The sequence below is a fragment of the Scaptodrosophila lebanonensis genome, unplaced genomic scaffold (assembly GCF_003285725.1).
Source record: "Scaptodrosophila lebanonensis strain 11010-0011.00,11010-0021.00 unplaced genomic scaffold, SlebRS2 tig00000043-arrow-pilon, whole genome shotgun sequence".
NCBI lineage: Eukaryota > Metazoa > Arthropoda > Insecta > Diptera > Drosophilidae > Scaptodrosophila > Scaptodrosophila lebanonensis.
In genome coordinates this window covers 11,343,776-11,356,274 of record NW_022060545.1, presented here as the reverse complement: position 1 = coordinate 11,356,274, position 12,499 = coordinate 11,343,776, and the positions used below count along the sequence as shown (strand labels likewise).

General features: G+C 33.5%; 1 protein-coding gene across 1 annotated transcript in view; it reads left to right on the top strand.

Moving 5' to 3' along the window:
* Nucleotides 1–7,726: 7,726 nt before the first annotated feature.
* Nucleotides 7,727–12,499, top strand: part of LOC115623112 (putative uncharacterized protein DDB_G0271606) — a 29,725-nt gene continuing 24,952 nt past the window's right edge. Inside the window, exon 1 of the mRNA XM_030517319.1 lies at nt 7,727–8,108. The gene's annotated coding sequence lies outside the window, so the exon portion shown is untranslated. The remainder of the gene's footprint in view (nt 8,109–12,499) is intronic.

Sequence of the window (12,499 nt, the reverse complement as noted above, 5' to 3'; positions counted from 1 at the left end):
TACTAGTAACTTATAAGGTGAAAACATATGGGTAGGTTATGCACACACAAAATAAATACAATTGGAAACATTATATTGAGCCGGGTTAAGACGGGCAATACCTGCTAGTAGATACATATAATATCACAAACAAAATTATTGCGACTTTTGATTTTTATCGCAATGCTGACCATAAAAGTGAACGTAATTTTTGATTATAAGCATTTTGCAACTCTTGACCTACTGTGCAGGAAGCAGTAGCTGTTGCTTGGTTGCCTGGGCAGAGTACCAAATGGCATCATAAGTAATGCATGAGCCGTCGCACTGACTGACCCCGGGGCCTGTAAGCCGACCGGCCGGCCGTGCTTGTTGCATTCGATTCCCAATTCCAGAGGCTCCACATCCCTACATCCCTGCACCCCACACCACTCGCTACAACGTGCGTGACACTCTCTACGTGCCACCTAAGTAAATTATGGGCAAAAATCTACGCCAGTCGATACACGAAGGTGTGAATGGGAGGAAGGGGTGCTCGCTCAGGTTTTGTGTGCATAAGTTTTATGCCTTCAGTGTGTCTGCTTTTATAAGTTTGCCTTGCATACTTTCGGGCGCCACAGTGTTGGCATTGTCAAAAATCTATCAAGCTTGCTGCACTCCCGACTCCCGCCAATTTCCGAGGCACTCATTAAAGTTTATTAAGAAATTTTGCACTGACTGACAGCTGGATAGACAACTCCGGTTGGTTCGTCGGTTGGTTAGTTGAATAGACAGATAGAAAGCTAAAAAAGAAGCCAAAAGCCCCTGACAATAAACGACACCCAGTGACTGTTTTCTGTGGCTTTCGCAATTTGGCAAAGTTTATGCTGTTCGGGTTGGTTCAAGTGTGGTTTGAATTTGGTTTTATTTAGTTCTTTAGAGGCTCCTTCCGTTGCTTCTGTTGCTTCTGTTGCTTCAGTTGCGTATTTGCTCATCATCGTATTTAATTCCCAAAGAACTTTCCCTCAGCTGGCAGGCAAAAAGCTGCACGCATAGATGCTCAAGCACTCACCTGACTAAGCAAATACATTATGTACATACTATACATATATATTGTATCTACCTTTCTCTTTTTGTGTGCAAAAAACATATACATACATATATTCACTAGATTTTATTCCACACTTTCCACACTTTGGCTCTGGCATGCATACCTACATATATGAGAAACACTCACCTGTTTGGCACAGGTACTCGTAGAAGGTAGCAACAAGCAGTCAGCAGTCAGCAGCCAGCAGCAGATATATATCGCACATTTAGCCTATATGCAGTGGCATATATAAATATTTGTATAATATAGCCATATATACATATTGCTAGCTATATATGTAGGTAGCTCTATATTCATAGGTTCTGCTGCGTTTGGCAAAAAGAGTGAGATGGTTAGAACAAACCTGGCATCATCAGCGTCCGCACACAAGCAAAAAACAATTTCAATTCTAATGTCCCATTAATCATTCACAAACATTAAACATATTATATTTGTATACCCTAACACAAGGTAGTTCACCTTTGATCTGATATTGGTTAGCTATTGAATAAACATTACTTAAGCCTTATAAATTTCGCCCGAATCCAAAGCAGTCTAGTGCTTCAGTTATTTGTGTATTTAGTTTTATTTTGAAATGCATTTTGTTACGTTTCTAGTATGTATATACTTTTGTAAATCATTTATTTTGCCTTTTTTTGATCTAAAGGGCTATTTTTGTCATTTTTGTTAATTTTACATATTTCGTTATTTAAGAATAATTTTTATATCTTTTATAATTTACTTTTTCCAGTTTAACAATTTTTACATGATTTCTTATTTACAAATCCCTAAAATATCCTAAAATTCCTTCATCTAAAAGATTTTATAAAATTTAAATTTGGTGATGAAATTTTTTTCTACATTTTTATTCTTCGAAAATTCATTCTTATTTAACAATTTTGAATTACACAGATTGTTTTTTTAATTCTTTTGTTTTACTTTTAATGCTTTTTAATAGGCCGTTTTTTAAATTAAGAAATCATATTTTTACACTTTTGTAACAATTTCAATTGCTGTATTTTGTTTTAATGTCGTTCAACTAGAAAAGGTAGTTTCTTCCTTTTTTAAAATCTAATATGGTTATTTTTAATAAAATGTGTTTTTGTTAATAATATTTCTCCTTAGTTGTTTTTAGAAATTTATTTAAAAATGTTGATTTACTTTTGATTATTTATTGAAATATTGGTAATTTTATAATATTCTTAAATTTGAACTATTTAATAAAATTGAACTTTCTGTTTAATGCATTCATTTAAAAATGACTTTCATTTATTTACTTTTATTTAAGTATTTTAAAATTTCAATATTTGATTTTTTAAATTTTTATGTAAATTTTTATTTTACTTTTTTATTTTGAAATATATATATTGCACGTTCAACATCATATAGCCTTCTCCAATGTGCTTGTGTGTGTTTTTTTTTAAATGTAGGGTATTTAAGCGGCGATCAGCAGAAGCTTACATATGTAATTGCTTCTTTTGAATTTTTTGTTTTGGTTTGGCTTAATAGCGTAAAATACTAACAGGAATTGCACAGGGCTTAGTTGGCTGTCAACTGGGCTACTTATCAGTTTTGCATATAGAAAAATATCGGATTAGGGAAGCTGAAACTGAAACTGTTGGAATGTCAGGGACGAAGCCACAATCCACCACATAAAAGATGCATTCAGAGTTATTGTTATTGTTGTTGTTATTGTGTGTCCATGACGCGTGCTCAAATATTTGACCATTTAATGAAGTAATTGCTATGCCAAGAGATAACAACACATGTAAGTAGGTATGTGAGTATGTCAGACACTTAAAGGCCTGAGAAATGCGCTTCTTCGACCAACAACAACTTGCGATAGTTGTCTGTGCCGATGGCAGCAAAAACACAATTCCGAAAATATACAAAAATAAATCCATGTATACATATGTATATTGTACATACTTACAAGCATATAAGTATAAGTACTCGCATACAGCGCATGGAGCGGTAAAGTGCCGAGGAAAACATTGAACTGACCAACAAAACTTGGCTGCATGAAACTTTTATACCCCTGCCATTAATTTGGATACTCAGCTATGTGTGTGCTTATGAGTTTGTGTATTTAGGAGCATTTAACTAAATGATGCTCACTAACTTTTCTTATGCTAAAGGTTGCAATCGAATGTAAATAGACAGGTATGTATAAAGGCAGGGAAAAAGTTTAAAGTCTTTGCATTTTGTAGTTCAAAAAGGGTTTTTTTTTACAAACTCAAAGAAAAATAATCAATAGACAGAGGTTCCTTTTTATTTGAAGATTTTTATTTAGTTGAATTAAGTTAGGCTCATCAAAATGTTGGCAAAAATATTTAATAAAATGCATACAATAAATTTTTTTAAGAACAGGAAAAGAAAATCGTTCAAAACAGTTTGTTGCTTTACAAAAGTAATCTTTTTCGTAATAAATATCTTAAAGCCCATTACGATATTGTTTATTTCACGTTGTCTATTTGGGTACACTTTGAAGAGTTTAATTAATATCGGTCGCTGTTTGCACTTAAATTAAACTATAGTAAATTAATGTGCTTAAGAATTCCGATTTAAAAACATGTCAATTATCAGTGAATAATAATAATACCGAGAGCATGTCTTAAACTGGTAACAATCATTGATGAAAAAATCATTAGATGGCCCATAAAGATATAAATAAAATAGATTTCAAAATAGATATCCCATCTCGCTGACAATGTCAAGTCTCAAAAATACCAAATTATCTTACAAAACAAAACTGTTATTCCACAAAGCACAAATTTTTACACAGACCACTCGTATGGCAGCTATATAAAATAGTGGGGCTATATTTTGTTAACAATAAACGAGCTCTGCATATAGATAGGATAAGTATACACGCCAAGTTTTAACACCCCACCTATAATGACTCGAAAGTTATCGATGCTCAGACTGACGGACAAATGCACAGTCGGACAATAGATGAAGCATGTCTGTCTAAGTTTTAACCTCAAACTGATATTATACTTGTGGATACTCGTACCTATATCATGGGACTTACAACATTTTTCTGCACCTTTGGAAATTGGAAATGATTTCCATGCAATGAGCATTATATAAATAATTTTAATTTAAAATCTTTTTATTATCAATGTGAAATGTTTTCTAATTATTATCAAATTATATAGCATATGCTATCCATATTTTATGTAGCATATAGCCGCGCCCACCTCGCTCTCTAAAAACGTCACAAGGCATATATAAATAAACAGAAAACTACTTAGCAGCTAAGGCGAAAAAATACTTAAAAATTGCTTTCCAAAGACCAAAAATAAAGGTCGAAAATAAAGCGCATATAAATAAATATGTACATAGGTGGAACGGAACAGAACATATAGAATTTATGTATTGTAGTTAATTAGGTGGTCTGCGCCAAGTTTACGCAAATTACGTGTATGTGTGTGCATGTGTGTGTGTGTGTGTGCGTGTGTATGTGTGTTTAGTATGTAAAAATGTGTTGAGTATTTATTGCTTGTTTTCAGCTGCTTCTTAAGGATTGTATAAAAATACGTGATTAGGCAGCGGCTATAAACACACACACACACACTCACACTAAGACACAATCTTTTTAATTTGTAGGTGGGTGTTACATACATGTACATTCGTAGATGTGAGTGTGTGTGTGTGTGTCATAATTTTCCATGGAAATAGCAACAACAACTTTCGCTGCTTTTGCAAGCCGCTTTCGGTTGTGGCCAAAAGGCCTTTACGTACGAGTAACAATAATAATTCGCATCGCGAACGCCGTCACTATCAGACTGTCAGTCAGTCCGTCAGCCACTCAGTCAGTCACTCTCTGCAGGTGTGTGTTAATGTGTGTGCAAATGTGTGTCCAAAACATACAAACAAATCAACTGCAGAAACTGCAGGCGACTGCAAGTAAAACGCGAGTGCGAACAAAAAAAAAACTGTGACAAACTACAATGCAATGAAAAATGGAAAATTAAAAATAAAAAAGTGAAAAGATAGAGAAATGGAAAGCCAGAAAATGTCACCGAAACTGCAGTCGTGTGTATGTGTGTGTGTGCGAGAAAATGCAATCAAATTTTAATTAAATAAAATGCATTAAAAAATATCGCCAACAAATTGGCTGCACACACAAAAGCTAATTAGCATTTAAAGTACAATTAAAAGTACATACAAAAGCCAAGCAAATAAATAAAACTTAAAACAACCAACAAAAATTGAAACGAAGAAAAAACCAAATTGAGGGAAGAGCAATAAAACGATAAAACGAGAAAACCTGCAACAATTAAATGACATTTTGCGCGTATTTTTTTTCGCCCCTTTTCCAATATTCATGTCTTGAATATTGTAGGCGCCGTCGTTGAACTGGCACGCATCTCTCGATTTCTAGAACCACAAAAAAAAACCAAAATAAAATTAAATAATAAAAAATAAAATACTCAAAAATAGATTATTAGAGACAGCAAACCGAGGCACCATTATAATGTGTTGTAACAAACCACACGAGGCCGTCGCTCATAAGAACTGCATATGCGTTTAAAAACCTACAAACATCCATACATGCGAGTATATCGCTATAAACCTATCTATACATCTAGCTTTCTATCTATCTTTCACTCACTCTGACTCTGACTGACCCGACGCGACGCGACTCGCCTCGCCTCGACTCGACTCGATGCTATGGGGTCTCGTCCATCGACAATTTTTTATTTAGTCTCCTATATGTGTATATATGTATATTCTTTTTTTATGTGAGAATTCAGCCAAAACTGCTTTGAGTATTGCGACTGTTGTTGTTGCTGTTGCTATTGCTGTTGCTGTTGCTGCTGCCATCGGGGTGTTTGTATAGAGAACGTATAGAATTGTATCGCATCCATACAGTGGCAGACGATACAAGAGTTGCAGGTGCAGCATTTATTATTTTAAAATGCACGCTTCGCAGCCATTCAAAAAATTTTTCAACTGCCCCACAGGCATGGCATAGAAATTTTCACTATGATTGAATACCCAATTCCCAACGTACCAATCATGTGGCAGCAGAATAATTCATATTGCTATATACTTAGTATGTATGTATATGACGCCGTGAACTATGGCCCTCAAAAATGTATTATTACATATTTCTTAGTTTTATTTCTACTGATAGCGGGCAAAGAAAGTGTTTAGAAAATAATCAACATTTAACAAATATAGTTTTGTTAGACGGGCAGACAATCGACAAAGATTTGTGAAGTAAAGTAAATCTTTTCAATATATTTAAAGCAAATCAAAAAGCTGCCCCAAGCTGCTGTTCCATTTAATAATAGTTGAAATTACAAATAAATGAACGAATAAATAATGATGGCACAGTACTAAGAATATAAGAAACATTAGCTTATCAGACATTTAAATGATAAATTTATAAAACAACAAAATCCCAATTATTTTTATTATTTGTTACGAATTACTGCTGATTTATACTTTCTCAAAATTGTATGTATTCACAATGTCAAAGATTTCCGAACGTTCTTAATTTTCCTTCTTCGAATCTGTACATCTGAAAATGTTCAAATATTAAGTGATTGATGTTTAATCATCATTGTTGAAATTTTCGCATTTTATATGCAAATATTTTATGAGTAATCTGCTTAATGATTCAATTCGTGCTTCTTAAGGTGACACATGAACTTATACCATTTACGAGTACATACTATATACATAAGTATTATGACTTGATGATTTAGTTGGTTGCCAATTTTGAACTCATTTACGACTTAACACATGCTTATGTTCAAAGGTATTGAATAAATTATTGACTTCTACTTCTGCTTCGATTTAAATAAAGTATGAAGATAAACTTTAAAAGTATGCATCCATATGAAAATTATATATACAACTGCGGTCAACTTTGACAACTTCATCCCACCTACGAATGGATATTTCACTAAGCAAGCCCAAATCTAAGCAGTTGAAAGTTTAATAAAAACGATGAAAATGAATAGATAATTGAGAAAACCCCATTATTTTATATTATAGCTGTCATAGTGACGATCACAGTAAGAATCACTCTTAATATGTTTATGAAGATATCTTAAAAAAATATGGCATTTATAAGTTTTGTTCAATGTTTCATAATATTTAGAAGCTTACCTCACAATAATCTGAATCATGTAGCTGGTACAAGAACGTTTATTTTAGTTAAATGGCTTTACCATTGATGGGTACAGGGTATGCAAGAATGAGGTTGGCACGATTCTAACGTAGTTATTACTCGTAGAAAAGTCGAAATAAATTTTATAAATAGCTATTGAAGAACAAGCCAGCATATCTTCAATATTCTTCTACTTTAATTGGATTGAAATAGAAAGGCAAACTATGAATGTAAAATGTAGACTCGTATTTAAAGGCAATAATTTCAAACTCGATCAACTGTTTCCACTTCTTTCCATCTATGTAATGTCAACGCATTGTACTCTTTTTATGTCCGCCACTGTAATGCTCACATGCCATGCTCTGTTCTTCAATTTGAAGATGTGAAAATGTAGAAATGAAAAACCAACAAAAACAAGAATCGAAAAATAAAAAATAAAAATTGAAAATGAAACAAAAAAAAAAAACGCGTGATCATTGCGTAAAGTTTTTCGCAGCACAACCAAAAGCAGCGGGTTCAGTTCGTTTATAGTGCGCTTACAAAACGCCGGTTGGCCGTAACGGCTGCGGAAGAACGTGGCATGTACCCGTATATTAAGTGAAGGGGGTTCCCTGCCTGTATCCCGAAGCTTCTTTCTGTATGTTTGTACGTCTGTCTGTCTGCCTCTCCTGCCAGTTGCTAGTCGACATCATAACTGCACTTGCAGCTCTTAACGCAAAGAGTGTTAAAATTCGCGGTAAAAGTGCTACGAAAAAAACACAGCGGGGTTAAGGGGGAATCCAAAAATAACAAACTTGCCGCCAGAAAAATACGGAAAAACGGGCAACCACGGTGGCAGCAGAGACAACAACGACGGCGACACGCTCTAAAGACGAACTTTAGCAATTTGGCGACGTTATTTTTGGATTAAGCAGCGCCAAATTGAGAACGACGGTAAGCAAAAAATATGCAATATATATATAAGTACAAGTATAGCATAGTATAGTTAGTATGTGTTTATGTTCAAGCAGAAAAAACTATATAAATACTATACATAATTCAATTACTCAAGCAAGTGGAAAAACTATTGCGAGTTCCGCAAAACAAACACATTTCATTAAATATTTAGCGATTCGACTAAAAACAAATGATGTTTGTTAATAATTAAAGCAAATGGGCAGCCAAATAGGCAGCCTGGCAAATATTAAGGCAAGCGTAAACCATGCACATACATGCTTAAATACATACATACAAGTATACACAGCATCAGATACATAGATGTGTATGAACATATAAATGTATTTTGTAGATTTGTGAATTATTTGGCCTCGGCGAAAATCCAGCAATATTTGCACCTGATTTCAATATGTGCCTACTTATGTATATACACACGTGTATGGAGCTATATATGTGGATATATGTATTTATATACAAACGCGTGTTTAAAGGTATATATGCATATGCATTGTCTACATATATAGTATTCTTCGGCACTGTATTGTGTTATGCGTGGCTTGGAACGCAACACAAATGAGCGCAAAAAATATTATTGCAGCACTCTCAAGCACAACCGCACTAAAAAGCAGTCGAGCTACGCTATAATTAACACTTTTTTATTAATTTAAATACGTTTAGTTGCAAGAATATTCGATCTTAAAGCTGGTAATTCCAAGGTGAGGACGGCTCCTACTTAGGGACGTTTTTCACTTGCTTTTAAGAAACTCGCTCTATAAAGCTATATGACCTAAAATCTATCTGTAAGATAAATAAATTCTTCAACATATATCCCGACTAAGTCAATTTCACATTTACCACTTCAATAAATAATTAACTTTAAAATTAGTTGCATTTTCGATAGGGACAGATAATTGATTAACTGATTAAAAATCCCGCTTTAATATAAAAATTATTAATTTAATGACCAATAGGGCTGTCATAAATGAGAGAAAGCAAATAAAATCAAATATTTGCAAAATAATACATATTTAAGCTTTCAAAGTTTTTATAAGTTTTGAAAAACATTAGAATATCTAAGTGCAATTTTTTACCTTAAATGAATTTTCCAAAATCTCCTAATTAAAGACGACAAAGTAAAAGAACTAATGGACAGCTATTTAGAGAACAATTCGGAATCTCAAGTTTACATATTAGCTCAATATTTTGTATATTAACATGATATTATTGACTTATAATTTGTACCTAAAATTCGATTCATAAAGTTTCGGAATCAATTTGGTACTTTTGCTTATGAAATTAATTGGCAATATTAATATACTCCGTTATTATTGTTACTAAAAACATTGAATTAATTATCAATTGCTATTTAGTACATTGTCCACCTTTCTAATGTGTTGTAAATTTAATTGAAACAATTATTTTTAAAATTTATCAATTTTAAAATAGTAGTAGAGGCCACTGGTGGTCGACTAGACTTATTCTTAATTATTCTTATTTTCAAATATGCATTTACACCAAAAAGGGATGAAATACTAAAAATTCAAATATTTCAATGAAGTTGATAAAGGCACAAGATTTATAAAACAACAATTTTTTTGTTAGAAAAAACAAAGAGTAAATGTTAAAAGTATTTAAAAGTTTGTATCAAGTTTGTTTGAAAATCTCTTTAATAACACAATGTAACTACATAAATATCTTTCAGAAACACATTAATAGTGAAAACTATTATTTTCAAGTTTTCTTCAAAAACATTTTAGTGATAAAGATATATGTATATGTATGATATTAGTACTCCAATTTAATTTTCCATTATATAGAGGCACACCTGTATAATTGTATATGCACTGTCTATGTGGCCGCCCACACGCACGCCCTGGCCTGGTGTGGTCGGTTCGGTTCAGCTCGGTTCGGCTCTTTTTCTGCTCTGCACTAAGTACCGCTTCAGCCATCACTCATACTTGCACACTCCTCCACACACGTAACTACACACACACACACACACATACACACAAAACAGCAGGGCAGCAACAGTCGTAGGTGTGCTCGTATGTAAAAAATTTAATTGGAACATCAAGTGCTGCTTGGTGCCTTTTGTGTGCAATTTTAATAACTTGCCATGAATAATTTATTAAATGTTGATTAATTTTTTGCGCTTCGTTGCTAAGTAGCAGAAATTGTTGCGCTCTTTTGGGCGCACTCATAATTTTTAACTCTCGAACAGCTGCAGTCTGGCATTTGGATTTGGGCATGTGGGAATGCGAATGCGACTGCAACTGCAACTCAATTAAAACGCACGAAATGCGGTCAAAAAAATTACATACACATGTTCAAATGACTGGCTAAGCATTCATGAATATATCCCTGCCAGCATTTGCAAGGCAGAAGTTTTCCTCAAAGCTCTTCCGAGTTCTTCTCTTTTGTTGCAAGGTAGCTTTTGTGTAGGTTTCACAAAACAAAAGTACCTTTGATTACATTTTTAATTATTCAAGAGCAATTTGTTTGACGAGTAACTGTTTAAGTTCCTACCCCTCACCTCACTTAATTTCCAAGCTCCGTTTTTAAATGGTGCAAATTCCTTTGTGATCACAAACTAAACAATTTTAGTTTGTAAATATTTCTGAATAACAAAATTAAAAGCATACAGTCTGAAGAATGGAGAAGAGTTAAGCAAAAGCTCAGACAGGTAAACAATTTGCAACCACATCTATCGAATGTTGTATTTCATGCAAATATCTTCAATGCAATTCTTGCTTTTTGAAACCTACTTGTAAAAATACGATAAATATATATGCAAATAATTTGCATGTGTGACCGTATTTTAGGAAAATGTTCAATAAAACAAAAATATTTTATAACTCAAGTAATTTGTGAAGGGATTTTTTTCTTTTCAGTTCTCACACGAATTCCTTAGAACTACTAATAATCTGCCCTAGCAAGTCTCTATTTGCAATTCTCGCCTTTGTTTTGTTGGTGAAAATGTTTGCATGGTTTCTGCACCTCCATTCGTCCTCCGCTGCTGACGCTGCTGTTGCTGCTGTTGGTCATAAATACAACACATATTTTTTCATAATTTTCTTTAGAGCTCTAAACATTTGGCGCTTCGTACACTAACGACAGAAGGCACACAAACCACATTATGATGTTCAGCAAGTGTGGCCATCTCAGCCATGCTTCTTCTTCGTATTATTCTTCATGTACTGCTCGTTTTTTTTTTTGTTTTTTGTTTTTGTTGCTGTTGATTTTCTGACCAAACGACAGCAGAAATGACGCAAATCTGTATAATGTTATTTGCTCACAGTTGCTAATTTTATTTGAGGTGACACACAAGGCGGGAATGTGCATGTGAGGAGCAAGCAGCCAGCCAGCCAACCAGCCAACCAGCCAACCAGCCAGCCAGCGAGCCAGCCAGAAACAGAGACAGAGAAATAGAGAGAGAGTCGTAGAAAAAAAGTCATCAAGTGAAAAGCGAGCGACGGCGATGTGGTTGTGCGTGTGTCTCTGTGGGTGTGTGTGTGTGCGTGTGGAAAATATTAGAATAGAAAAAATGAGCATATTTCAATTTGAAATATTGTTGTTGCTGTTATTCTTGTTTCTTGCATCTATTTTTAACAGAAAAAATATAACATATACAAATAATAATATTTCGGCATATTGGCAATTCGAGCATTCGAGCGCTACTCAAATTAGTTTAAAATACCATTTTAAAAGTGACAGTAGTGAGTGTCTGTTAGTTAAAGCCAAGGTGCAATCGAATAAAGCAATTTCTCGCCTATGCCATCCAAATAATAATTAACAAAAAACAATGAAAATTTCTGTTATAAATACAGAACTGTGAACGATTCGGCATAGAAGAAGCTGAAAAAAATATGATATAAATATTGTGACACAAATGTGTTGACTTCCAGTGATATAAAAAAGAATGGGTTTTATACATACATACATATGTATATGCAAAGCTACATTCATACATATATGTATTTATATACATATGTATATATTTACACATTAAAACACAATATGTGGACACGGAAATTGACGCATTCGTTGCAGCTTGCAATACATTCGCATTCATTTATTGTATCGTATTTAATTTTTAAACATGTATATGTGATTAATTTAATTAATGCTTTCTGTGTTTTTCACTTTCGCTCTTTGAGCTTTGCTGATAATATTTTTTAAATCAGTAATTACATTTCGTTTGCTGCTGAAAGATGGCTGCAGCTTATTGTGTCTGCCGAGAAAATCTCTTTTTGAAAGCATACATTTTATTAATAATAAAAATTCATATATATACGTATAATATATGCTTTTGTCGATCATTTCACAGACAATTTGCGTCACGTTTTTATCGATAATTTGTAGAATATTTTACCTATTCTTAATACTAT